Consider the following 25112-nt stretch of genomic DNA (forward strand, 5'->3'; position numbering starts at 1 on the left):
CCCTCCCGCCGATTCTCCGACCCGGCGCGGGCTCAGTGAATCCCGGCCTATACCTTTTTACTCACAAAATATATTGGAGCCTAAATCAGATAGCTCAGAAAGTGGTAACTGTGCTATTCATTTTCTGGGGGTCAATATTGTGAGAGGCTAGCACTGTGTAAAATTGACTTGCACTGCTTAAAGCTTGCCTGCACCTCTTAAAGGGCTGGAGTAGGTGTTGGGAGTCATGGTTGAAGAAAATCTGACTTGGGAAAGAGTGAGGAATGGCACATCGGAGGAGAGGGGGGGCTCCAAGCTTTTCAGTTGCTGTAATAGAGGTTTGGTGGAGGAGGTGGAAAGGAGGAGGCATGCCTGATATCTGCAGAAGGGAAGGAATTGCCAGGGCACACAGACAAAAGGCAGTGGGAGCAGATAGCCCTGGCAGTCAATGCCAGGATACAAGCCCCGAAGACCTCAATGCAGCGCAGCAAGAAGTTCAGTGACCTCTCATGAGTGGTTAAGGTCAGTGAATGCATCTTCAACTGCCATGTCCTACCAACTGCATCATTAGCCTCAGCTACTATTCAAATCAAAAATGCCCATCATTCACCTGTCACCAATCCATATTAATGACTCATAACTTCACCTCACTCTCACACATCACTGTAAGTCTCAGACCCACATCCCACAGCTTTCACATATAGCTGACCAATGGATCAGGTGTGAGGACACAACACTGGCCACTATTGGTATACCTACTAACAAAGCTGTGACCAGCGGTGGGGCTGAAACCACCAAAGGTGACAGTATCCTCATGTCTAATCCGCTTTCTCACATCCCATTTCCTCTCAAGTGTCGAAGAAATCCAACTGTCGAGGCAGGACATTGATGATGAGGACACCGCATCATCATTTGACTTCACACTCACAGTGGCCAGCTCAGTCACTGACCCTGCACATATCTTAATGGATAGTTTAGAAGCAGAATCCACATAGTGAGACAGTGGGCATGAGTGGGCTACAGCCAGAGCTGAGGGAAAGGATGGCCCAGGTGCCAACTTGCCAGAGGATGGGATTGCACATGAGTTCTGTTTCAAAGGATTCAGATGTGGACTTCTTGGGGCTGTGTATAGAAAAAGGCTGATGGGTATGCAGAGAAATACTTGTTACAATGGAAGGCCGGTCAGAAAGCCAGCAGTCAATGCCGAGAAGCATGGAGGAGTAGGCCACCAACATGGCACAGGGCTTTGCGCAGAGCTTGGAGTCCATCATTCCCTGTGTGAAAGTGTAGCCAACTCCGTACCTAATGCAACAATTAATAGCTAATGTTGCAGATCCCATTGCAGCACACAGAGCACCTACCCAGTATCTGGGTGCTGCAGTGGAAGCTCAGACTGATGTCACCATGGCTGTGGATTACAGTGCTTGCAGAGCACTACAGCAGTCCAGCAATTTGTCCTCCAGTAGATCACTGGATTGCTGAGGCACCATTCCATGGGAGTGGCAGTGACTCTATGGAGCATGATCCTGCTATCCTCTCTCAAAATTAGAACATTCATGTTCCCATCACTGCCACTCTGTCAGTGTCCTTCCTATTGCCTGATACTTAGGCTATCTCTCCCAGACTGCTGCCTCCCATGCTGAGATGGTGCTGTCTGCAGCTGGGCCCATAGGATCCAGAGTGGCTTGTGGTCACCTTCCAGCTGCAGTCCCCACTGAAAGTCAGCAGCCTTCTGCCAATCATCCTGCAACCACTGGCGTAACATTGTTTTGGGGCACTGGGATAAGCAAATGCACTAAGAAGACAGGCACTAAGGAATAGTGCATTAATTCATTTATAAATTTAGTTTGGAAGCTTATTTTGTAGTGGCTTTATTTTAGCATTGTGGCCAAGCGCATATTGTGATGTGAGGGGAGGCAAAGTAGTTACTGGTAGTTGAAGATATGAGGTTTTGATAACTGCAGTCGGATAGCTTGTTCTCAGGTTGCTCAGTCGAAAAGACAATCTGAGTTACCGCCTGCCTGCCTGTTCCTTCTCCACCTCATGCACCTGTTCTTCAGCTGCTTGGTAGCAAGGGCTGCGTCCTCATGAGGACAAATGTGTGCAAGATGCAGCCGACCATCATGAACCTCGATATCCATGCTGCTGCATGGTGCAGGATTTCTCCAGAGCAGAATAGGTAGCAGAAGTGTTGTTTTAGGATGCCAGAGGACTGCTGTATCACATTTTGTGTCAGCATGGCTTTCATTTTATATATGATGTGCACTTGTGTGTGGGCTGCACACCAAATCATCAGTGGTGTCAAAAGCAGAAGCCCTTGTTACCCAGCACCCACTCTTTGGTTTCCTGTGGTGGCTAAATGCAACTGGCACAACAGATTGCCACTGTGATTGCTGCCAGGACATTGGACATTGTTTCCAGACTGAAAGCACATTTACCCCCCCAGGGACTTCCCCAGTCAAACCACAGTGCATTAGCCCAAACTGAAAACACATTTCTCTGGTCAATTTCATCTACTGGCTCCTCAAAGCTCCCAGGCCCTGCAAAACAGGATTCTTTTAAAAAACATGACCACGCGATAGTAATAATAATCTTTATTAGTGTCACAATTAGGTTTACATTAACACTGCAATGAAGTTACTGTGAAAATCCCCAAGTCGCCACACTTCGAAGCCTGTTTGGATACATAGAGGGAGAATTCAGAATGTCCAAATCACCTAACAGCACGTCTTTTGGGATTTGTGGGAGGAAACCGGAGCACCCGGAGGAAACTCACGCAGAAACGGGGAGAATGTGCAGACTCTGCACAGACAGTGACCCAAATCTGGAATCGAACCCGGGTCCCTGGCGCTGTGAAGCAACAGTGCTAACCACTATGCTACCTTGACGCCCACGCTTTTAACCGTTAACTTTGTCCAATACTTGGAATCCAATATTCTTAAAATCCTCCATTTGTCACACTGGTAAGAGAGAAACAAATGTATTCATCTCTCATTAAATAGAAGCCTCCGTGACTTCCCTTACAGAGCACCAGGCAGCAAACTGGGAGATGTTCCAAACACCTTCAACATGACTCTGGACAGCGACAGCCGAATACAAGTTTATTGCACTAGTCATGTTTGCGGCCACTGAGAATCCGGTCCTTATCCTGCTCTGAGATTATGGCTACAGTTAGTGACAGATTTCACTGAAGATGTACTGACTGAAGCACAGACATCAGTCACACCCTGGTCTTCATTGAGATTCAGTGAGAGGAATTGTTACATGAACACCCTTGGTGGATATGGCCTCCTGTTGAGAGTCCTTCTCGCTCTCTTTCATCTCCTCCCTCTTCCAGAAGCTTGTCCTGCTCTGCATGGTTCATTCTCCAAGTCATGTTGTGTTCCAAGGAGAATACTTATTAGTATACCCATGCCTGTGAGCAACTGGATATGTACAGAAGCCTTAAAGTCAGTAAATTTCCTTCAGCACCCGCCACCCACTCCTTGTAGACTTTTGCAAATTGAAACAGCCGTGGAAAACACAAACACTTGTAGAGTTCGAGCAACAGCGAGAAAAAAAGCAACTAACCTGGAGTTGATGATCCCGTTAAATACCAGTCGTTAGACATTCTTTTTGCTTCAGGATGTGTGTTCAACTGTGCAAAATGACATTGGCTGGAATGTAAATTGTGGCTCAGTTGGTATACATTTTCCCCTGTGACAGAGGATGTGGGTTGAATTCACACTCCATGGCTTGAGCACAAGGATTAAGAATGACACTACAGTGCGACACCATTGACGGTGCTGTCTTTTGAAAAACAGTGTTGAACAGAGGCCTTGTCCACCCTCTGAGGTGAACGTGAAAGATCCTATGGCACTATTTCAAAATGAGCTAGTGACATTGAAACAAACCTGTTGGACTTTAACCTGGTGTTGTAAGACGTCTTACTATTTCAAAAGAGCTGGGGTGTTACCCTGGTGTCCTGGGCAATATTTAACTCTCAATTAACACCACATGAACAGATTATCTGGTCATTATCACATTGTTGGTCGTGGAAGTTTGCTGTGCAGAAACTGGCGGCTGTATTTCCTACACTGCAACTGTGGCTACACTTCAAAAGTACTTTATTGACTGTAAAGTGATTTGAAACATCCTGTGGTTATGAATGGTATCACATAAATGTATGTTTTTGTTTCTTTCAAAATGGCAAATGCATACTTCTGGCAGATGTTCATTCTGCACATTCTGACGCCAGCACCAATCTGGAATTTTCTCAACTCGCCCTACAATTGTGTAGACACATCGTGGACACCATTTTGGAACTTAAAGGGCAATCATAGCCCCCAAAATATGGGCACTATTGAGCCGATCATATCTTCAAAATTGCCAGACATCTGGAATTTGTTTCAAGATTTCTGTAATTCTCACTGTATTAGTTGAAATAAAACACCAAATTGTTTTGGCAAGCTTAACAGATGCAGCTGTTCGACAGACATTTTACACCAATGTTCTTTTTGAGTTACTGTGTTTTTTATTTATATTTGAGCAAATACAACTAAGAAATGGCAGCTAAATCATAAAAGAAAACATTGTGTCAAAGGAAATTAGGCTTTTCATTAACGAAACTATGGAAATAAATAAGTGCAGCAGAGTTTATATAAATTAATTTTTTTGATTTGAAAACATGTCACGTACTGTAACTGGTGAAATGAATGTAACTTTATTTTCATCACACAATCATAATGTCGCAGGATAAGTTTGGATGGAAGTGGCGTTCAGTCTATTTGACCTCAACGTGCAAAAACACCATGTCATACACTTTTACTTGGAGTGCCTCAATGTTTTTCAAGTGAGTTCCATGTTCTGGCCTCAACCAACACCTCCTGATAATCTGTTCAAGGTGCCGCTCATTCTCTGTGCAAAAGAATATTTCCGGATGTCTACCCTATAATTATCACATTACAGCAGTATGGATCAAATTCTGTTGCATTTGAGTCGTGGTAAGAAAGGGGGAATGATTATTGAAAGGGGGAATGATTGTCCTGCCCACTGCCTAGGGCAATGCCGCAAATATGTTTTTAGAAATGATGCTGCTATAAGATAAATCCCACCTCCCACCTTATTGACATTTTCTGGTTTTACTGAACTTTGGCTCTCTCCCCTCTGCTTGATACATTTTTGTGGTGCACAACTAAACCAAGAACAGACGGTGACTTTACAGAGCCGGAATTTAGTAAATCTATTTTGTTTATGAAGAGAACGAACCTGGGGCGAAATTCTCCATAATCGGCGCGATGTCCGCCGACCGGTGCCAAAAACGGCACAAATCAGTCCGGCATCACGCCGCCCCAAAGGTGCGGAATCCTCCGCAACTTGAGCGGCCGAGCCCTAACCTTGAGGGGCTAGGCCCGCGCTGGACTGATTTCCTCCCCGCCAGCTGGCGGGAAAGGCCTTTGGTGCCCCGCCAGCTGGCGCGGAAATGACATTGCCGGGCGGCGCATGCGCGGGAGCGTCAGCGGCCGCTCACGGCATCCCCACGCATGCGCAGTGGAGGGGGTCTCTTCCCCCTCCGCCATTGCGGAGACCATGGCGAAGGCGGAAGGAAAAGAGTGCCCCCACGGCACAGGCCCGCCCGCGGATCGGTGGGCCCCGATCGCGGGCCAGGCCACCGTGGGGGCACCCCCCGGGCCAAATCACCCCGCCCCCCCCCCCAGGACCCCGGAGCCCGCCTGCGCCGCCTTGTCACGCCAGTAAGAGAGGTGGTTTAATACACGCCAGCAGGACAGGCATCCTAGCAGCGGGACTTCGACCCATGCGGGCCAGAGAATCGCCGGGGGGGGCCCGCCAACCGGCGCGATTCCCACCCCTGCCCAATCTCCGGTGTCGGAGAATTCGGCAACCGGCGGGGGCGGGATTCACGCCAGTCCCCAGCGATTCTCCGACCCGACGGGGGGTCGGAGAATCCCGCCCCTGACTACCATCGTTCATCTTGCCATGCAAAGTATTTACAGCACATTGGGCATGATTCTCCACTCCCGCACGGGTTGGGAGAATCGCCTGGGTCGCCAAATTTTCCCGCGATGCCAGTCCGACGCCCTCCCACGATTCACCCAAGCAGCGAGAACGGCCCCGTCGAGTTCCACGCGGCGCAGGCCGGAGAATCGTCCGAGACACCCAAAATGGCGATTCTCCGGCACCTCTGCTATTCTCAGGCCCGGATGGGCTGAGCGGCCTGCCCAAAACGGCGGGTTCCCCCCGGTGCTGTCCACACCTGGTCGCTACCGGTGGGAACAGTGCAGGAACGCTGGGGGGGGTGGCCTGCGGGGTACGAGGGGGGGATCATGCATCGCAGGGGGCCTCAAATGGGGTCTGGCCCGCGATCGGTGCCCACCGATCATCGGGCCGTCCTCTCTGAAGGAGGACCTCCTTCCGCAGCCCCGCAAGGTCTGTCAGACATCTTGCGGGGCGGACTCGGAGAGGACGGCAACCACGCATGCGCGGGTGACGCCAGTTATGCGGCGTCATGTATGCTGCACCGCCTTTATGCAGCGTCAAGGCCTGGCGCGCGTAAATGACGCGGCGCCGCTCCTAGCCCATTATCGGGCCCTGATTCGGTCGGGATAGGGGCCGTTTCGCGCCGTCGTGAACCTCGACAGCGTTCACGACGGCGCGAACACTCTGCCTCCATTTCGGAGAATTCCGCCCATTGACTTTTATTTTATAAAATGGGAGTTCATTGATTCTAGATTAGACATTCAAATACTTATGGCGGGATTCTCTGCTGGCTAACACAGAAATTGAGAAACACGATTAGGCGGAGAATCGGTTCTGCGCCAAAATCGTGGTGGGCGCTGATTTGACAGCAAATCGCAATTCTCTGTCTCCTTGACAGCGGCGTCAATGCAATCCGGGATGCACGTACAGTAAACACCGTTTGCATATTTTAGCGGACCCAACCCGGTATTCTCTGGGGGCTCGCGATTCTCCTCCTCCGATGGACCGAGTTCCCAACGGCGCAGTTCACTTGTGTTTGGAAAAATCGCGAAACCAGCGTGGTTGGTGCTGAGGGAGAGAGAGAGGAGGTGGGACACAGAGAGGAGTGACTGCAATCTGCTGGGCCGGAAACTGGCCGGGCTGGCAGGGGTGAGGGGACCATGCCAGGACTGGGGGAGGGGGGGGGGGAATGGGGGGAACAGGCCAAGTGGCTGGGGTAACCCCCCACGGGACTGGGGCCGTGCCCAGGCATGGACCGCCATTACGGTGACCATCTTGCTGCGCACCCACTGACCTCTCACCTTGGCTCTTGATTCTGCAGAGTGACACCGGCCACATGGGTGCCTCGCCCCCCACAACCCAGCCATCACCCACCAGCGGCCCTGTCAGGGCAACACCCACTGTAGTCCCAAGGGGACCACGGTGCATATCCCTGGCGAGGACAATGCCAGCGAACAGTACCCCTAGCATCATAGACGGGCGCCAGGGGCAGAGGACAGGGCCAGGGGTACGGACACTGCATCCCAACCCCTCCCAATCACACCCCGCGTGCAACCCCCTCCGTGATACATGCCAGTCACACTACGGGGTGCTGGCCATCGACAGGGATGGGGGGAGGGACATACGGGGGTAGAGTCCGTGGTGCCAACTGAGACCATCGGGTAGCGCATTGGGCCTGGTCGGGCACGGGGGTATGCACCATGCTAACATGTCGGCCTTTCAGCCCCAGCAGACAAAGGATATTGGAATTCAACCAGCAATAGTGGCCTTCCTGCTAGTCGCCACAGCACTGGGGGATGCCCTGTGGCTGTACGAGTGGCTGTTGCTTGAGGAGGAGGAGGAAGCTGTAGCAGAGGAGCGGGCAGCGGCGAAGCATGCAGCAGCAGAGTGGGCAGCAGCAGAGCGGGAAGCAGCGGAGCGGTCAGCTGTGGAGCATGCAGCAGCAGAGCATGCGCCACAGAGGGACAGGTGGCAACCGCACAGGTTGGAGAGTCATCCGCCTAACAGGTTGAGGTGGAGGAGTTGCCAAGGAGGTGCCACCAGAGGCCTCGTGTGTACCGGCAGCGCCTGTCATTCGAGGACATGCCGGACCGGGCATACCGTCAACGACTCCGGCTGAGCAGAGAGACAGGGCGACATATCTGCCAGATGATGGCACACCTGGCACTGCGGGGCATGGGGGAGGACACCCACTCCTGATGAAGGTACGGTTGCCCTGAATTGTTACGCGACTTGGGGACCTGTCCAGGATCTCACAGACCTTGGTGTACAGGTGCATCCACACCATCACGGAGGCCCAATATGCCCATGTGGCCCAATACACCCACTTCAGTATGGACCGAGCCCACCAGGATGCCCAGGCACCGGGGTTCGCCGCCATCGTCGACATGCCCCAGTCCAGGGGGTGATCAACAGGATACATGTTGTCCTACGAGCACCTGCAGATGGCAGGCCGCTCCATACAAATCGAAAGGGGTTCCACTCGATGAACGTGCAGCTGATATGTGATCATCAGGAGGATGCAGGGGAGGGTGAGGATGGGCAGGACATGGGCCTAGGCAGGCATGGGAGGCCGCACAACGTGTGCGCCAGGGCCAACGCTAACAGGACGCTCTGATCGCCTCCAGGTTCACTGACTAGGAGGTGGGGTGGACAGAGCCAGGGGTACGGACACTGCATCCCAACCCATCCCAATTGCACCCCACGTGTAACCCCCTCCGTGATACATACCAGTCACACTACGGGGTGCGGGCCCTGGGCTTGCAGTAACAGCAGGTCTGGTCCATAGGATGTAGGGTGATGACAACCCGCTTTACGATGAGCTCTGGTGCTCCACATTGTTTGACAACATCTGACTCCTGCCCGTGGTAGCACTTTCCACCATCCGCCTGGGTGATCCCTGCATATGAACTGGTCATTCCATCACAAGGTCCCATTGGATCCCTGGCGTGGCGGTGGTGGGGATGGTCCAGGGAAGGTGGGGAGCCCAGGCCACCCACAACGTCCGCCCATCCCTCACACCCATTTGACAGAGCAATGAGAGAGGTAGTAACCGGTGTTTAATGTGAACAAATATTTACAGGTTTGTGCCCTAGCCCCTATAACTAAACTGTGCACAGCACCTGTGCCAACTTAACTAGTGTCTAGGTTTTTGGCCTTAATGGCACTAACGTTACGTCTAGGTGATTCCACGGACGGTACAGCAGCAGTGGAGACGGCCTGCTGTGATTCCTGCCTTGCGACCTGGGACCCTGTTGGCAGGCGTGTTCTGGGGCATCCGGGCCTGGATGGGCCTGGCTGCTGCTCTGGTGTCCTGGGTGGCATGGTGCCACCCGTTCTGCCTGCTGCCCACCAGATGAGCCAGGGACAGGAGGGGGAGAGTCCGAGGTGCTGCAGTGTTCCAGCACCTCCCCTGCAGGAATCACCGGCACAGACCCCATCACCTCCTCCTCCTTTGGGGTGTCCGGTGGCCGCTGGGCTACTCCATGGCGCAGCGGTGGGACTCGGGTTTCTTGTAACAGCTGCTCGCCCCACGTGAATGGCGACGATTCTCCGCTCTGCGGAGAATTGCGTCCAGCGTCAGGGCGGCGTGGCATGATTCGCGCCGGTCGCGGGGATTCTCCGGCACGGCCCCGGGCTGAGAGAACACCGCCCCCAATGTCTAAATTAGTACTGAAATCTGAAAAAGGATTGGGTAAGTAAAAGTGTTTTTACAAAATTAAACAATATTCTACGAAATGTCAGTTTGAGTCTTCAAACAAGAATCTGTGTACTAAAATGTTCTGTCTGGTCAGTAATGAATGATAATGTGAAGCATTGGGAAGGAGGAAGAAAAGAAAACCAACAGCTTCAAAAAGTGCTGCTTAAAAGGGATCCGAAGGATAAGCTAGACAGGGAAAAGAATGCATGAAGAAATATTGAATGAGGCTGGAAGAACAAAAGAACTCTTAAATAATATTGACAGAAGACAAATGGAATTCTTACCCATGGAGTGCCTAATCATCACCCATCACCACTGCCTTAATGGAAGAAGAGCAAGGAACTGACAGTGAAAGAAGCAGCTAGACAACATCAAAGACTGTTTTTTTTACACAGAGGGTGGTGAGTGCCTGGAACGTGCTGCCAGGGGAGGTTGTGGAAGCAGATACATTAACGGCGTCCAAAAGGCATCTCGACAAATACATGGCTAGGATGGGTATAGACAGATACGGCACTAGGAAGTGCTGAGGGTTTTGGGCCAAGGGTGGTATCACGACCGGTACAGGCTTGGAGGGCCGATGGGCCTGTTCCTGTGCTGTATTGTTCTTTGTTCGCCAGAACTCCAACAACAAGGTCATCCACTGCTGCTTTATCCAAAGATGTGTACATTAGGTGAGTTGGCAATGCTTAATTGTCCCTTATTGTCCAAATGTTAGGTGGGGTTACAGGATTACAGGGATAGGGCTGGGGTGTGGGCATAGATAGGGTGCTCTTTTGCAGGGTCAGTACAGACATGATGGATTTAATGGCCTCTTTCTGCATTGTAGGGATTCTATGAATCTATGATCAGAGAGTTTAGAAAACCATGGTTATCTCCCCCACTTGGCTTGGCACTTAGATGCTGACGATCACTAAAGAATCATTTTTGTCTCTGTGCCCACTGATATTGTCAACTGCTTCAGGGGCAGCACGGTCGCATTGTGGATAGCACAATTGCTTCACAGCTCCAGGGTCCCAGGTTCGATTCCGGCTTGGGTCACTGTCTGTGCGGAGTCTGCACACCCTCCCCGTGTGTGCGTGGGTTTCCTCCGGGTGCTCCGGTTTCCTCCCACAGTCCAAAGATGTGCAGGTTAGGTGGATTGGCCATGATAAATTGCCCTTAGTGTCCAAAATTACCCTTAGTGTTGGGTGGGGTTACTGGGTTATGGCGATAGGGTGGAGGTGTTGACCTTGCGTAGGGTGCTCTTTCCAAGAGCCGGTGCAGACTCGATGGGCCGAACGGCCTCCTTCTGTACTGTAAATTCTATGATAATCTCCTCAAGCACTGTTCCATCAAGCAAAACTGCTTTAAAAAACTACCCACATCTCTTCTATTCTCTCTGACCACCTTACCCTCTCCAATTTCTTCTTTTTTAAGGGTCTGTTATGTACCCCTTGAATACCTTTGTTGTGTTTCCATCATATTCACATAACTGGGACATAGTCCATTCATTTTTGTGATCGGCCATCCTGATCATCTGACATTTATGCTGCTTGTCTGGGATTCCCATAGATTTCCCACTGAAGTTGTGGCACACCATTGAAGAAACTGTCAGGAAAATTCCAGCGCAAAAAACATGATCAAATTAACTGCTGGAATTCTTTATGACTGTCACTGTATGTGTTATCACTTCTTCATTTTCTCAACCTCTCTGTGGTCTTTAACCAAGTAGTCATGACATATGACTGTCTGTCCATGATTTCCTAAACTATAGTGCCTTGGACTGTAATTCTAGATTGGGAATACCAGATTGCAGAATCACCCCTGATAGGCTGCCCTACACGTAAAGCTTTGGCCAAGTGCCACAAAACAGGAAGTTTTCCCCTTTAGGTAGAGTGAATGGTTTTTATTCATTCATACCTTCAAATACATATTTCCCATGAAGTAGAGATTGTAAGGAAGAACAATCAACTTATCCATGTGAAAGGATATAAATCTAACATTAAGATTGTCCATGGATTTCATTATTTTCTGATAAGACTCAAATTGAAGCTCTCGGTTCACTGTTTACATTGTCATTGATCAATTATGCAACAGTTGAGCTTTCATCCTAAATACTTAGCTAGCCAATCAGAGCCTGTCAGCATTAGCTTGGCTGCTCTCTTCAAGTGATGTTGCTAAAGTTTAATTGATGTTTTTATTAGACCGGGTAACTATGATTTGTATTTTTGCAAAATATTTCATATCTAAGATGGAGTGTTTTCTCTGATTAGCTAAACTACTTATAAGTATATCTGACCAAACAAGGTGTCAACCTTGCATCAGTTGGTAACAGTCGTGCCTCTAAGTTAGAAGGCAGTGGCTTCAAGGCCCATTCCAAAGACTCTGCACATAACCCAGGCAGACAATCCAGAGCTGAGAGTGCTGCACCTTTGGAGACTCCTTCCTTCAGATGAGACATTAAACTGTGGCCCTCTCAGGAGGTTGATGAAAAAAGAAATTAGGGGAATTTTCCCCAGTACCCTGACTAATATTTATCCTTCATCCAGTATCACTAAAATAAAATGATCACGTTGTCCTACTGTTGTTTGCGGAACCATGCTGTGCTCAAATTAACTACCACATTTCCTACATCACTGCAGTGACTGCCATTCAAGATTACTTAATTGATCGTAAAGTTCTATGGGATATCCTGAGGTTGTGGATCGTACTATAGGAGCACAGGAGCAGGAGTAGGCCACTTTGCCCCTTAAACCTGTCTTCTGAATTCAGAATGTCAAAATTACCTAACAGCACGTCTTTCGGGACTTGTGGGAGAAAACTGGAACACCCGGAGGAAACCCACACAGACACACGGTGAATGTGCAGACTCCGCACAGACCGTGACCCAAGCCGGGAATCGAACCTGGGACCCTGGAGTTGTGAAGCAACAGTGCTACCCACTGTGCTACCGTGTTGCCCCCTCTTGTCTGCTCATTTCCTATATCTCTTAATATCTTTGTTATCAAAAATCTATCAACTTCAGACTTAAAATTAACAATTGATCTGCCATCAATTTCCATTGGTGGAAAAATGTTCCAAATTTCTCCAGCCCATCATGTGTAATTTCATTCCTGAGAGGTTTTTTGTCTCTAATCCTTGCACCCTAGTTCGAGAGCTGAATTTTCATCGAAAGGCAGAGGTAGGTTTGGTGGGGGGCATGTTGAGAACATTGCAGTGGTGAACGGCATGCAAGTTTCACAAGACCTTCCTACCTTCCAGTGATTTTAGAGTCAGTGTTTTACAGCACAGAAAGAGGCCCTTCTACCCATCATGTCTGTGCCAGCAATCAAACACCTATCTGTTCAAATCATTTGGCGGAGATAACTTCTTGGGGGTCATGGCAACACACTAAAAGTGGCAAGTTATCTGTTGAGACAGTTAACGAGTCCTTGAGATTGTGATGCAAGATGCATGGGAAACACATTGGGTCAGCAGTACATCCAAAGAGATGAGGCGACTGCACAGCGGGCAGCCATTTTAGAGAAGTGGGGCCATTCCTGAAGACTGAGTACTAGCATCTCTGATGATGAACACCTCAAGAAGAGGCTAAGAAGGATCATCCACCTGACATTTCTGGTTGAGTGCAGTTGAAGTAGAGAATATAAGGGTAAAGAAATCTTACTGCAGTTGGACAGGACATTTCTGAGGAGATACCTGGGGTACTGTATGCATCTTTGGTCTCCTTACCTAACGAAGGACAACCTTACCCTAGAGGCGGAGCAACAAAGTTTCACTTGACTGGCCCATGAGATGAGGGGCTTGTCCTACGAGGAGTGATCGAATTGACTAGGCCGATGTTCTCTGGCGTGTAGAAGAATAAAAGATAATCTAATTGAAACATAGAACTCTTAAGGGGTTTGTCAGGTTAAATGCGGCAAAAACAGCCCACTGGCAGGGAAATCTAGAACACAGGGGTCACAGTCTCATTTTGGACTGAAATGAGGAGAGATTTCTTCACTCAAAGGGGTGTGAAACTTAGGAATGCTCTACTTCTGAGAGTTTTGGATGCCCAGGCACTGAGTATATTCAAGATTGAGAATTTTGGGTACAAATGGAATTAAGGGATAATATGGAACGGTGGACTAGATGATCAGCCATTTTCTTGTTGAAAGGTGGAGCAAGTTTGAAGTGCCAAATGGTTCTCTGCAGGCCCTATTTCCCAGGTACGTATCTGCAACATGAGAGAATTCTAACCACCTCTGCTTGACATTCAATGGAATTATCATCACTGAAACCACCATTAACATCCTGAGGAGACTCCATTCACCAGAAATTTAACTGAACCAGGCATATAAATCCAAGCATACGTTGGAGACTGGGTGTTCTGCAGCAAATAATTAATCTCCTGACTCCCCAAAACCTTCCCGCCAATTACAAAGCATAAATTAGGAGAGTGATGGAATACTCACCACTTGCCTTGATGAGTGCAGCTCCATCAACATTGAAGAAGCTGGGTACCACCCAAGTAAAAGCAGCCTGCTTGATTGGCACCCTATCCTGAAGCTTAATATCCATTTCAGGGGCCAAAATATATATTTTTCCAGTAAACTTCTTGAGATTTTCTTAAGGGCCACTGTTTGATTTTGGGAGGGGGGGGGGGGGGGGGGGGGTTCGGGGGGTTCGGTTTCAGAGGCTCCTTTTTCATTTTCACTAACTCTTTTATTCAATGATGCAGTCAAGTAGTAACATTACCGTCTGTATTTGCATTGACATATGGACTATTTAGACTTAGCAGAATGATAAGAATTCATAAATATCCTTACTAATCATCACCCTTCCATTAAACTTGAAGCCACAAAACTCGATAATTTCCTAGACAAAAGGCGGCACGGTGGAGCAGTGGTTAGGACTGCTGCCTATGGCGCTGGGGACCTGGGTTCGAATCCCAGCTCCAGGTCACTGTCCATTTGGAGTTTGCACATTCTCCCCCTGTCTGTGTGGGTCTCACCCTCACAACCCAAAGATGTGCTGGTTAGGTGGATTGGACACGCTAAATTGCCCCTTAATTGGAAAAAAAAATAATTGGGTACTCTAAAATAAAAATAAAAATTCCTGGACTACATAATATTTAAGTTGGCAGAAGTAAACAACATGCATAAGTTAGCAACAAAGGTATTTTTCAAAATAACTGACACACATGTCTACACACTAAAAGCATCGCACCAAACACGCCTTTTAATAGATTGTGGTATGGGGAGCATATGGCCCACTCTACAGGTGTGTTAAAGCAAAACAATGTTTATTCTATGAACTCAAGTTAACCTATTTAAAACAAACAGTGAACATCTTAGCAACCATTAATTCAAATACAACCCCCAAAGGGTACAACACTAAGTAATGCTTACGCTGTCCTTTTAACATCCAGAAGACTTACAAAAAAACATACCCTTTAACAGAAGCACATCAGGTTAAAGTCACTACTGAAAACATTTATAATTCTGAATTCACCAAATGATCAAGAGATAGTCTTTTCATTGCAGAGAGAACAGCAGTACAGCTGCTTTGTCTGGCTTCAGCTCCAACACTGAAAACGAAACTAAAACACACCCTGCAGCAAACAGCCTAAAACAAAAGTAAACAGCTGACAGACAGCCCAGCTCCACCCACTCTCTGACATCACTGCAGTAATAAACACCCATTTCTTAAAGGTACTCTCACTACAGATATTTATATACACACCCATTTAGAAACACCCATTTCGTAAAGGTACTCTCACATGACACTAAGAATAATTTTGGATAGATTCTGAGAGAATTGAATGTTTACTTAAAAGATAGTGTAACATATATCTGATTGTGGTATTTTTTCGGTTGTGTTAAATGGTCTGATATGTAGTTTAAAGTGTAAATTGGCAACAAAAATAGTGCTTCGTCAATAATGCTTTTAATGTGTTGTTAAACACTTAAAACGTGAAATCGTATTGTGTTATCATTTTGGCTATTAACTGGAAGTTTGAATTACTATTTTAAATAGTTAGGACATTATTGGTATGAATCTGTTGTTTATGAGAGAGCTTGCCCAGCTCTGGGGAAGTCCTCAGAATTTAGTAAGAACAACTTTGTAGCCTGATTATGCTGTGTGTGCCTCGGTCATGATTGAATTTGATGTTTAAGTGGAGTCCATGAAATCAGAAGTCTGTGAGATTTCTTTATATTGGAATGCAGTTAATAATCAACAGACAAAACAGAGAAAGCAGAACAGTTACATAATTGATCTAGAATGCTATAACACAGCATTTCTACACTTCATTAGTCCCTTTAGCCATTCAGTTAACTCACTCACTAAGGTTGCAGTTTGGCATCACTCCCAATGTAGTCCAGTGCCCTGGGGAGATGCCAATTAACCTCATTATTAGAGCTGCACTGAATGGATTCAGGGAGAGATGGCAACCAGGGTATATGCAATGATTACAGATTTTTTGTTTTAAAATTTAAAACCCCTAGTGTATGAAGGAAAAAAACAGTTTTATCCTGAATCATAATCAGAGCATAGCTTATACAACACAGGAGCCTCTGTTGAAAAACAGACATGAATCATTCCAAACACCTCCTACTTTGAGGTTAAAAAATGATCTTATTTCTTAATTTTAGCAAAAACAAAGTATAAATAATAAGGACATTCCATTTCCTACTCACACTGGCACCATGGGTAAAATTATGGACAAATGATTTAATCCCCCTTCTAAAATATGTATCTATTCATTTTTTCTGAAGCCCACAAGAACTCTGCTAATGGCTGACAGGTCAATGTGCGTGTGTGTGTTGTCCTGAGTTGACAAAACTGGGAATCCCAGGTTGGATTGGCACACTGTGTAGAGTAGTTGATCTGAGCTGGTGTGATGGTGGGAATATTACAATTGTTTCAGTACCATTGGGTAAAGGATAAAAAATATCAACCATTTCCTGGGGACATAAGGTGAGGATGAGGTTAGGCTTGGCTGTGTGATCACCTCCACATTCTGCCAATAATAGCAGAACAGCGGATTGCTCTGATGTAGGCCACCAGTGAGCATGGAATCATTTTCTGTCGCAACCTTAAAACTAAGAGAAAGTGAGAAAATTGGAAGAAAAAACTTGCAACAATTGTATAAAAATGGTGATCAAAATTGAAAAGGCTTCAAATAGTGAAAAAGCTTTGCTTGTTTTCATGCTGAGCAGAGCAATCCCACTTATCCAAAACAGAAGCTATTGTTCACTTCTTTGAGGTGACCCTTTAGAAAAAATATTTGCTCTAAGCTATCTATGCAACCCAAGCTGTCATAACTCTTTACTCAGTGCTTTGAGAGGATCAGCTTCCTCCACAGTTTAAGGCTCAGCACAAACTGCTTTTTCAGCTCTTAATTCCCTTTCAAATAGGCCCAAAGGCTGCTTCCTTTTTACAGTGGTGTATCAGCAGCAGTAGAATGCCTTTGGAAAATGTCAAGATTGAATGACAAATTTGCTATTCACAAATTATACAGGGAGTGTGATAGTTTCCATTCATGCATTATTCCTTGCAAGCCATGATCCTCTTCAACTGAACCACCACGGGCCGTATTTCAGGAAAGATTGGGGTCAAACAAGACTGTGCCACCACACCAATCCTTTTCATTTTCCTCACTACAATACTGCACCTCACCTCCAGCAAACTACCCACCGGCATGGAGATAATCTATAGAACAGACATTAAACTGTTTACCCTACGCCGCCATCAATTCAAAACCAACGCCACTTCAACTTAAGTCACAGAACTCCAGTATATAAATGACACTTGTATGTGTGTTCACTCAGAAACTGTGCTCCAAGTCATTGTCGACTCCTTCTCTGAAGCATGAGAGCATGGGCCTTTCACTGAGCACCCAGAAAACTAAATCCTCTTCCATTTACCTCCTATAACACAACTCTCCCTGTCGATGAAGATCAACAGTGTGTTCTGGATGAATGGTGAAAAATGTGGAAAATTTCCCATATCTTGGAAGCCTCCTTTATAAGGCAGACAGAGATAACAAAATTCATCATCAACTCCAATGTGCTAGCTCAGCCTTCCACAGACTGAGGAAAAGAGCATTTGAGGAAAAGGATCTCAAACCCAAGGCGAAGGCCATGGTTTACTGGGCAGTCGTGATTCCTGTGCTCCCATATGCCTTGGAGACTTGGCAACTTACAGAAGGTGTCTCAAAATACTGGAGATCTACTAGGAGTGTAGCTTTCCAAATCCAGTGGCAAGAAAGATCCTCCAAATCCAGTGGCAAAAAAGGCAAGACAACAGCATTGTCCTCTTCCAAGCCACATGCCCAGCATCGAGGTGCTTTTCTCTCAAAATCAGCTCTCCTGGGCAGTATATGTTGTTCGTAAGTAAGTCTGACACCAGGCTCCTGAAGCAACTGCTCTACTTGGAATTCGGTTGAGGCAGGAGACTCCCAGGAGGATAGCGGAATATAGGGATGTCCTCAAACCCCTCCTGAGAAGGTTAAACATCCCCAGTAATTAAAGTCTCTAGTTTGTGGCCGACCCAAGTTCATTTGGGAAGGCGACGGAGCAGATCATGAGACCTACTTTGTCGGGAACATGCACAGGCAAACCCAAACATTGAAGAGAACGCTCAAATCTCCCAGCAGCTCATCTACCTGACCCTTCAAGCATCACCTGCCCTCCCATGTGGCAGACTCTGCAGATTGTGCCTTGGACTTATCAGCCAACTCAAAACCCTTTTTACCTGTTGGGGGTGAGAGGTGTGGTGTGTGGCTAATATTGAAGCCTTTGTGTCCTTTAACTCACAAGGTTTTTGTTGTCGCGAGCACCTTTAAGGGGTAAGTTCTCAGAGGGCCATGCAACCCATTCGGCCAATCGGGCCAGAGTGTGCGAATCCTAGGACTCAGCATGGATTTTTTCTGGCACTTTGGAGACATGGCGTACGGTAACATTTATCTCTCTCTCTCTGTAAATAGCTATTTACCTTAATAAACCACTTATTTGTTAATCTACTTGGGAGTTGCCAGTCTTTCAAGATACTACATCTGTCAATGAGAATCAATTGGAGTGCCTGTCCTATTGCTACAGGAATCGGGAGAGCAGACCTTGTGTGGAAACCATTTTTTTGAAGCAAACTTGTCCTTCAGTCTGTGAGTGTCAAAATTCCCACTTTTGGGGGAAACTTGAGCCAATCGATCCTAACACAAAGCAATGGGTGCTACATGCCAAATATCTGTGCTATTTCTTTTAAGCCAATGAAATTGAGGGGTGGGGAAAAGCCTGCAGGGCACTGCTCTATAACCTGGTGAGTCTGACCTTTCCAGAAACCTCCAACTCCAAAGCTTTTGAGGAGCTCGTGGAATTAGTCAAGAGACATTATCACCTGAAACCTTTGGTGATAATGCAGTGATAAAATTTAATTCGACAACAAGGACCACAGGGCAAATGACAGTGGCATTCATGGCATGCCTAAAACAAATGATTGAACAGTGCGAGTTCAGATCTGCACTCAACAATATGTTGAGAGACAGGTGTCATGTGAGAGTACCTTTAATAAATGGGTATGTATGTAAATATCTGTAGTGAGAGTTTTAAGAAATGGGTGTTTACTACTGAAGTGATGTCAGAGAGTGGGTGGAGCTGGGCTGTCTCAGCTTTTTACTTTCGTTTTAGGCTGTTTGCTGCAGGGTGTGTTTTAGTTTTGTTTTCAGTGTTGGAGCTGAAACCAGACCAAGCAGGTGTACTGCTGTTCTCTCGGCCATCAAAAGACTATCTCTTGATCACTTGGTGAATTCATTTGGTGAATGCAAAAAGATAAGGTAATTATGGCGGTAGCTAAGCATTTAAAGTTGCCTGAGATACAGTTTGACTCATTGGAAATAGCAAAAATTCAGTTACGAATTAAACAAATAAACATGAGAAAGAATTAAAGCAGCTAAAATACGAAAGAGATAGAGAGGAAAAAGAAAGAGAAAGAGAGAGAGAGAAGAAAAAGAAAGAGAAAGAGAGAGAGAGGAAAAAGGGAGAGAAGAAAGGAAAACAAAGAATCGTCCTAGCAGAACAAAAAGAAAAAGAAAGGGAGATACAGATCAGGGAAAAAGATAAAGAGAGAGAGTTTGAACTTCAGAAAATGGCCATGAAACATGATAGTCAGTTAAAATTGGCAGACGTAAAGGGAAACATACAGTTGGTGGATAGTGATGAGGATAGTGAGAACGAGCGCCATACTCGAAGGCTTGGTGGGAATCTATTTAAATATGTCCAAGCATTGCCAAGGTTTGATGAGAAGGAGGTAGAAGCCTTTTTCATTTCATTTGAGACGGTAGCTAAACAAATAAAATGGCCACAGGAGATGTGGGTATCACTGATTCAAACAAAGCTGGTAGATAGGGCTAGTGAAGAGTATGCATCACTACCGGAGGAGGTATCTGGGACCTATGAGGAGGTGAAAAAATCCATCTTAGGTGCATATGAATTAGTGCCTGAAGCCTACAGAAAAGGTTTAGAAAATTAAGGAAAGAATTTGGTCAAACTTATATGGAGCTTGAAAGGCTCAAACAGAGTAATTTTGATAGGTGGATAATGGCTTTGAAAATAGACCAAACGTATGAAGCTCTCAGAGAAATTATACTTTTGGAGGAGTTTAAAAATTCAATTGCTGATACAGTGAGAATTCATGTGGAAGAGCAGAGGGTTAAAACTGCGAGATTAGCAACAGAAATGGCAGATGATTATGAATTAGTTCATAAATCAAAGCTTGGTTTCTGACATCAGTTTCAGCCTGTGAGGGATAGAAACTGGGGACATGAGAAATACTCAAGTGATAAAGGTAAAGGTGATCTGATGGGAGATAATGAGAGTGTACCTCAGATTAAAAAAGAAATCCAGGAGGGTGGGAAAGAAATTAAAAATGTCAAATGTTTTCACTGTAATAAACTAGGCCATGTAAAATCACAATGTTGGTGGTTGAAGAAAAGCACTGGGAAGGCTGATATGGTAAAACAGGATAAGACAGTAGGGTTTGTTAAAGTGGTAAAGGAAAGCCCAAGTGAAGCGAAGGAGGTGCAAAAGATTCTACAGCCTGATCAAGAGATGATTGATAAGAAGGTGCCAGATCTCTTTAAATAATTTACTTGTGTGGGTAAAGTTTACTCATGTGTATCAGGACGGGCAGGTAAATAAGTCACAATTTTAAGAGATACGAGAGCTAGTCAATCTTCAATGGTAAGAAATGAGGAGTTATGTAGTTTGGGAAGAATGTTGCCAGAAAATGTGATAATATGTGGAATTCAGGGTGAGAGGAGTAGTGTTCCATTATATTAGGTAAGGTTGGAAAGTCTAGTGAAGAGTGGTGAAGTGGTAGTTGGAGTAACAGAGAAACTACCTTGTCCAGGAATAGAGTTTATCTTGGGGAATGATATAGCTAGGTCGCAGGTGGGAGTGATGCCTACTGTGGTGGATAAGACAGTGGAAAATCAGACAACTGAAGTGTTGAATGACAAATATCCTGGGAATTTTCCGGATTGTGCAGTAACAAGGTCGCAAAGTCACAGGTTAAAACAAGAGGAAAAATCAAAGAGTGAAGATAAAGGTGAAGTGCAATTATCAGAAAGGATTCTTAATCAGATGGTTGAAAAATGACAGGTGGAGGATGAGGTGGATGTTTTTAGTTCAGGAAAATTGGCGGAGTTACAACAAAGGGATATAGAAATAAAACGGATTTATCGGAAAGCATACACGGAAGAGGAATCTGAGTATACCAGAGTGTTATTACGGTAAAAGTGATGTCTTGATGAGAAAATGGAGACCTTTACATATGCAGGCGGATGGAAAGTGAGCAGAAGTTCATCAAGTAGTATTGTCGGTAGGGTATAGAAAGGAGGTGTTGCGAGTTGCACATGAGGTACCAGTGGGAGGTCATTTGGGAATAAGGAAAACTCAAGCTAAAATAAAAAACATTTTAATTGGCCTGGACTACTGTAGCTGTAGTTAAATTTTGTCAATCATGTCACACATGTCAAGTGATAGGGAAACCTCAAGCAGTGATAAAACCAGCACCCTTAATACCCATTCCAGCATTTGAGGAACCTTTTACAAGTGTCCTAATTGATTGCGCAGGACCGCTTCCTAAAACAAAAAGTGGGAATCAATATCTTTTGACTGTACTGGATGTGTCTACTTGGTTTCCAGAGGCCGTTCCAGTACTTAATATTACAGCAAAAAAGATCGTGGAGGAGTTACTTAAATTCTTTACTAGATATGGACTACCCACAGAAATACAATCGGATCAAGGATCAAATTTTACCTCAAGGTTATTCAAAGAAGTTATGGATAGCTTAGGCATAAAACAATTTAAGTCAACTGCATGCTATCCAGAATCGCAGGGAGCGTTAGAAAGGTGGCATCAGATATTAAAGACAATGTTGAGGGCATATTGTCAAGATTATCCAGAGGATTGGGATAAAGGAACTCCATTCGTACTGTTTGCAATTAGGGATGCACCTAATGAGTCGACCAAATGTAATCCTTTTGAACTAATTTTTGGTCATGAGGTAAGAAGACCACTTAAATTGATTAAGGAAAAATTGGTGAGTGAGAAATCGGAAATTACATTATTGGATTACGTGTCAAATTTTAGGGAACGATTAAATAGAGCAGGTGAATTGGCTAGACAACATTTAAAAGTAGCACAAAATGTGATGAAACGGGTAGCGGACAAAAAATTCAAAGTTTGTAGTTTTGCCAGTGGAGATAAAGTTTTAGTGTTGTTACCAGTGATAGGTGAACCTTTAAAAGGAAGGTTTTGTGGACTTTATCAGATTGAAAGGAAATTAAGTGAGGTAAATTATGTGGTAAAAACACCAGATAGAAGGAAAACTCACCGAGTGTATCATGTGAATATGCTTAAAACGCACTTTCAAAGGGAAGGAGAGAAAAAGGAGGAGGTTTTAATGATTCTAACACAAAGTGAAGAACCAAATCCAGATGACTGTGATTTGACATATCTCAAATTAAATTGGAAAATGAGGATGTTCTTAAAAATTGGGATAAATTGTTGAGTTACCTTCCAGAGGAAAAACAAACTGACCTGAAAGAGTTCTTGATACACATGGGCAAGTTTGCAGAGATAAATTGGGAAGTACTAAAATGGCTATACATGACGTAGATGTGGGAAATGCTGTTCCAATCAAACAACATCCATACAGTATGCTTAAAAATGGCATAATTGAAGTGGGTTGCGGCCAATGGAGCTCACCCATAGTGATGGTACCAAAACCAGACGGTACCCAATGGTTGTGTGTGGACTATAGAAAGGTTAATGCAGTTACAAGAACGGACTCTTATCCTATCCCACATTTGGAGGATTGCATTGAGAAAGTGGGACAATCAGCTTTTATTTCCAAACTGGATTTACTTAAAGGTTACTGGCAGGTACCTTTATCCGAAAGGGCGAAGGAGATTTCAGCATGTGTGACTCCAGGTGGTATATGCCAATTCAAAGTTATGCCATTTGGCATGAAAAATGCCCCAGCCACATTTCAACGGTTAACTAATAAAGTCGTTTCAGGATTGCCGAATTGTGCGAAATACATCGATGATCTGGTAATTTTCAGCCAGACATGGAAAGAACATTTAAAACATCTGATGGAGTTATTTGATCGCCTTCAGGAGGCGGGTTTGGTGATACACCTAGGCAAAAGTGAATTTGGAAAAGCCCAAGTCACTTTCCTTGAGGAGTTTTCAATACCTCGAGACAAAGGGAAATAATGCGATTTCTTGGAATGAGTGGATTTGATCGAACATTTGTGCAAAAGGTTTGGAGCATGATTGCCCCACAGATGGACTTGCTGAAGAAACGTCAAAAATTTCAGTGGACAGCGGACTTTCAACAGGCATTTGACGGCCTGAAAGTTGTGATAACCAATGCTCCTGTGTTGGAGAATTGCAAGGGACTCTGTGATCAGATTGATCTAAAGTGCCTGGCTTTAAAGAGAAATGCCGAGGCGTAGAGAAATGGATGGATCGTGCAGAGACCTTCTTGTTCAAAGAGACTGTCAATCTGGAAGGATTTCATTTGGAGGAACGAAAAAAAATGGATTATATTATTATACCTGTTTGCGTGTGTTGTTTTTGGAAATGAAAAAGTATATTTACTGTGTGCATTTCTTAAAGGATAGTGAAAAGGTGAAAAATGAAACCATCTTGAAGTGGATGGTTTATTTATTTTTTCTTGGGGGGAGGTAACATGTGAGAGTACCTTTAAGAAATGGGTGTTCATAAATGGGTATGTATATAAATATCTGCAGTGAAAGTACCTTTAAGAAATGGGTGTTTACTAGTGCAGTGATTTCAGAGAGTGGGTGGAGCTGAGCTGTCTGTCAGCTTTTTACTTTCACTTTAGGCTGTTTGCTGCAGGGTGTGTTTTAGTTTCATTTTCAGTGTTGGGGCTGAAGCCAGACCAAGAAGGTGTACTGCTGTTCTCCCTGCTATCAAAAGACTATCTCTTGATCATTTGGTGAATTCATAATTATAAATGTTTTCAGTAGTGACTTTAACCTGATGTGCTTCTCATAAAGGTTTTGTTTTTAAGTCGCATGGATGTTAAAAAGGAAAGCTTAAAGGTTTACTTAGAGTTGTAGTCTTTGGGGGTTGTATTTGAATTAATGGTTGCTAAGATGTTCAGTGTATGTTTTAAAAAGGTTAACTTGAGTTCATAGAATAAACTTTGGGGGCGATTCTCCGATATTGAGGCCAGGTGTTTGCGCCGTCGTGAATGCTGTTGCGTTTCACGACGGCGCAAACGGGGTCTGGACACGACCTATTCACGGCGCTGGAGCGGTTCACACCAAATGTGCGCCGCGCCAACCCGCGCATGCGCAGTTGGGGCACCCCAATCCTGTGCATGCGCAGTTGGGGCAGCCCAATCCTGCGCATGTGCAGGGAACATCTTACGCACGCTGGCCCCTCACCAACATGTAGTCTGTGTTCTGGGGCCACGCGCGGAAGGAGGTAGGCCCGGGGGTGGGGAGAGGCCGGCCCGGCGACCGGTGGGCCCCGATCACGGGCCATACCCCATCGGAGGCACCCCGGTGAAGGAGCCCCCCTTCCCCCCCCCCCCCCCCCCCCACAGCCCCCCCCCCCCCCACCCCCACAGCTTTCCCGCAGAGTTCCCACCGACAGCAACCAGGGGTGGACGCCGTCGGTGGGAAGCTTTCGTGTCGTAGTGGCCGATCGGCCATCCGGCCGGAGAATCGCCGCTCGCCGGTTCTCCGAGCGGCCCGGTGCGAATCGCGCGCCGCTGGTTTCCAGGACGTGGGAGAATCGCATGTGGAGGTCAGGGCGGCGTGGCGCGGTTTGTGTGGCGCCCCGGCCATTCTCCCACCCGGCGGGGGGTGGGGGGGGGGGGGGGGGGGAATAGCGGCCATTGTTTTGCTTTAAAGAATACTTTTCCATTTCTGCTATACCACACCTGTCGAGTGGGCCAT

The 25112-nt window shown here is 46.1% G+C and overlaps 1 protein-coding gene across 11 annotated transcripts in view; it reads left to right on the forward strand.

The window, feature by feature from the left end:
• LOC140408856 (LIM and calponin homology domains-containing protein 1-like) overlaps positions 1-25112 on the forward strand; it is a 566047-nt gene that overhangs the window by 310341 nt on the left and 230594 nt on the right. The gene's annotated exons all lie outside the window — the stretch shown is intronic.

This window comes from Scyliorhinus torazame, chromosome 3, assembly GCF_047496885.1.
Source record: "Scyliorhinus torazame isolate Kashiwa2021f chromosome 3, sScyTor2.1, whole genome shotgun sequence".
Classification (NCBI taxonomy): Eukaryota; Metazoa; Chordata; class Chondrichthyes; order Carcharhiniformes; family Scyliorhinidae; genus Scyliorhinus; species Scyliorhinus torazame.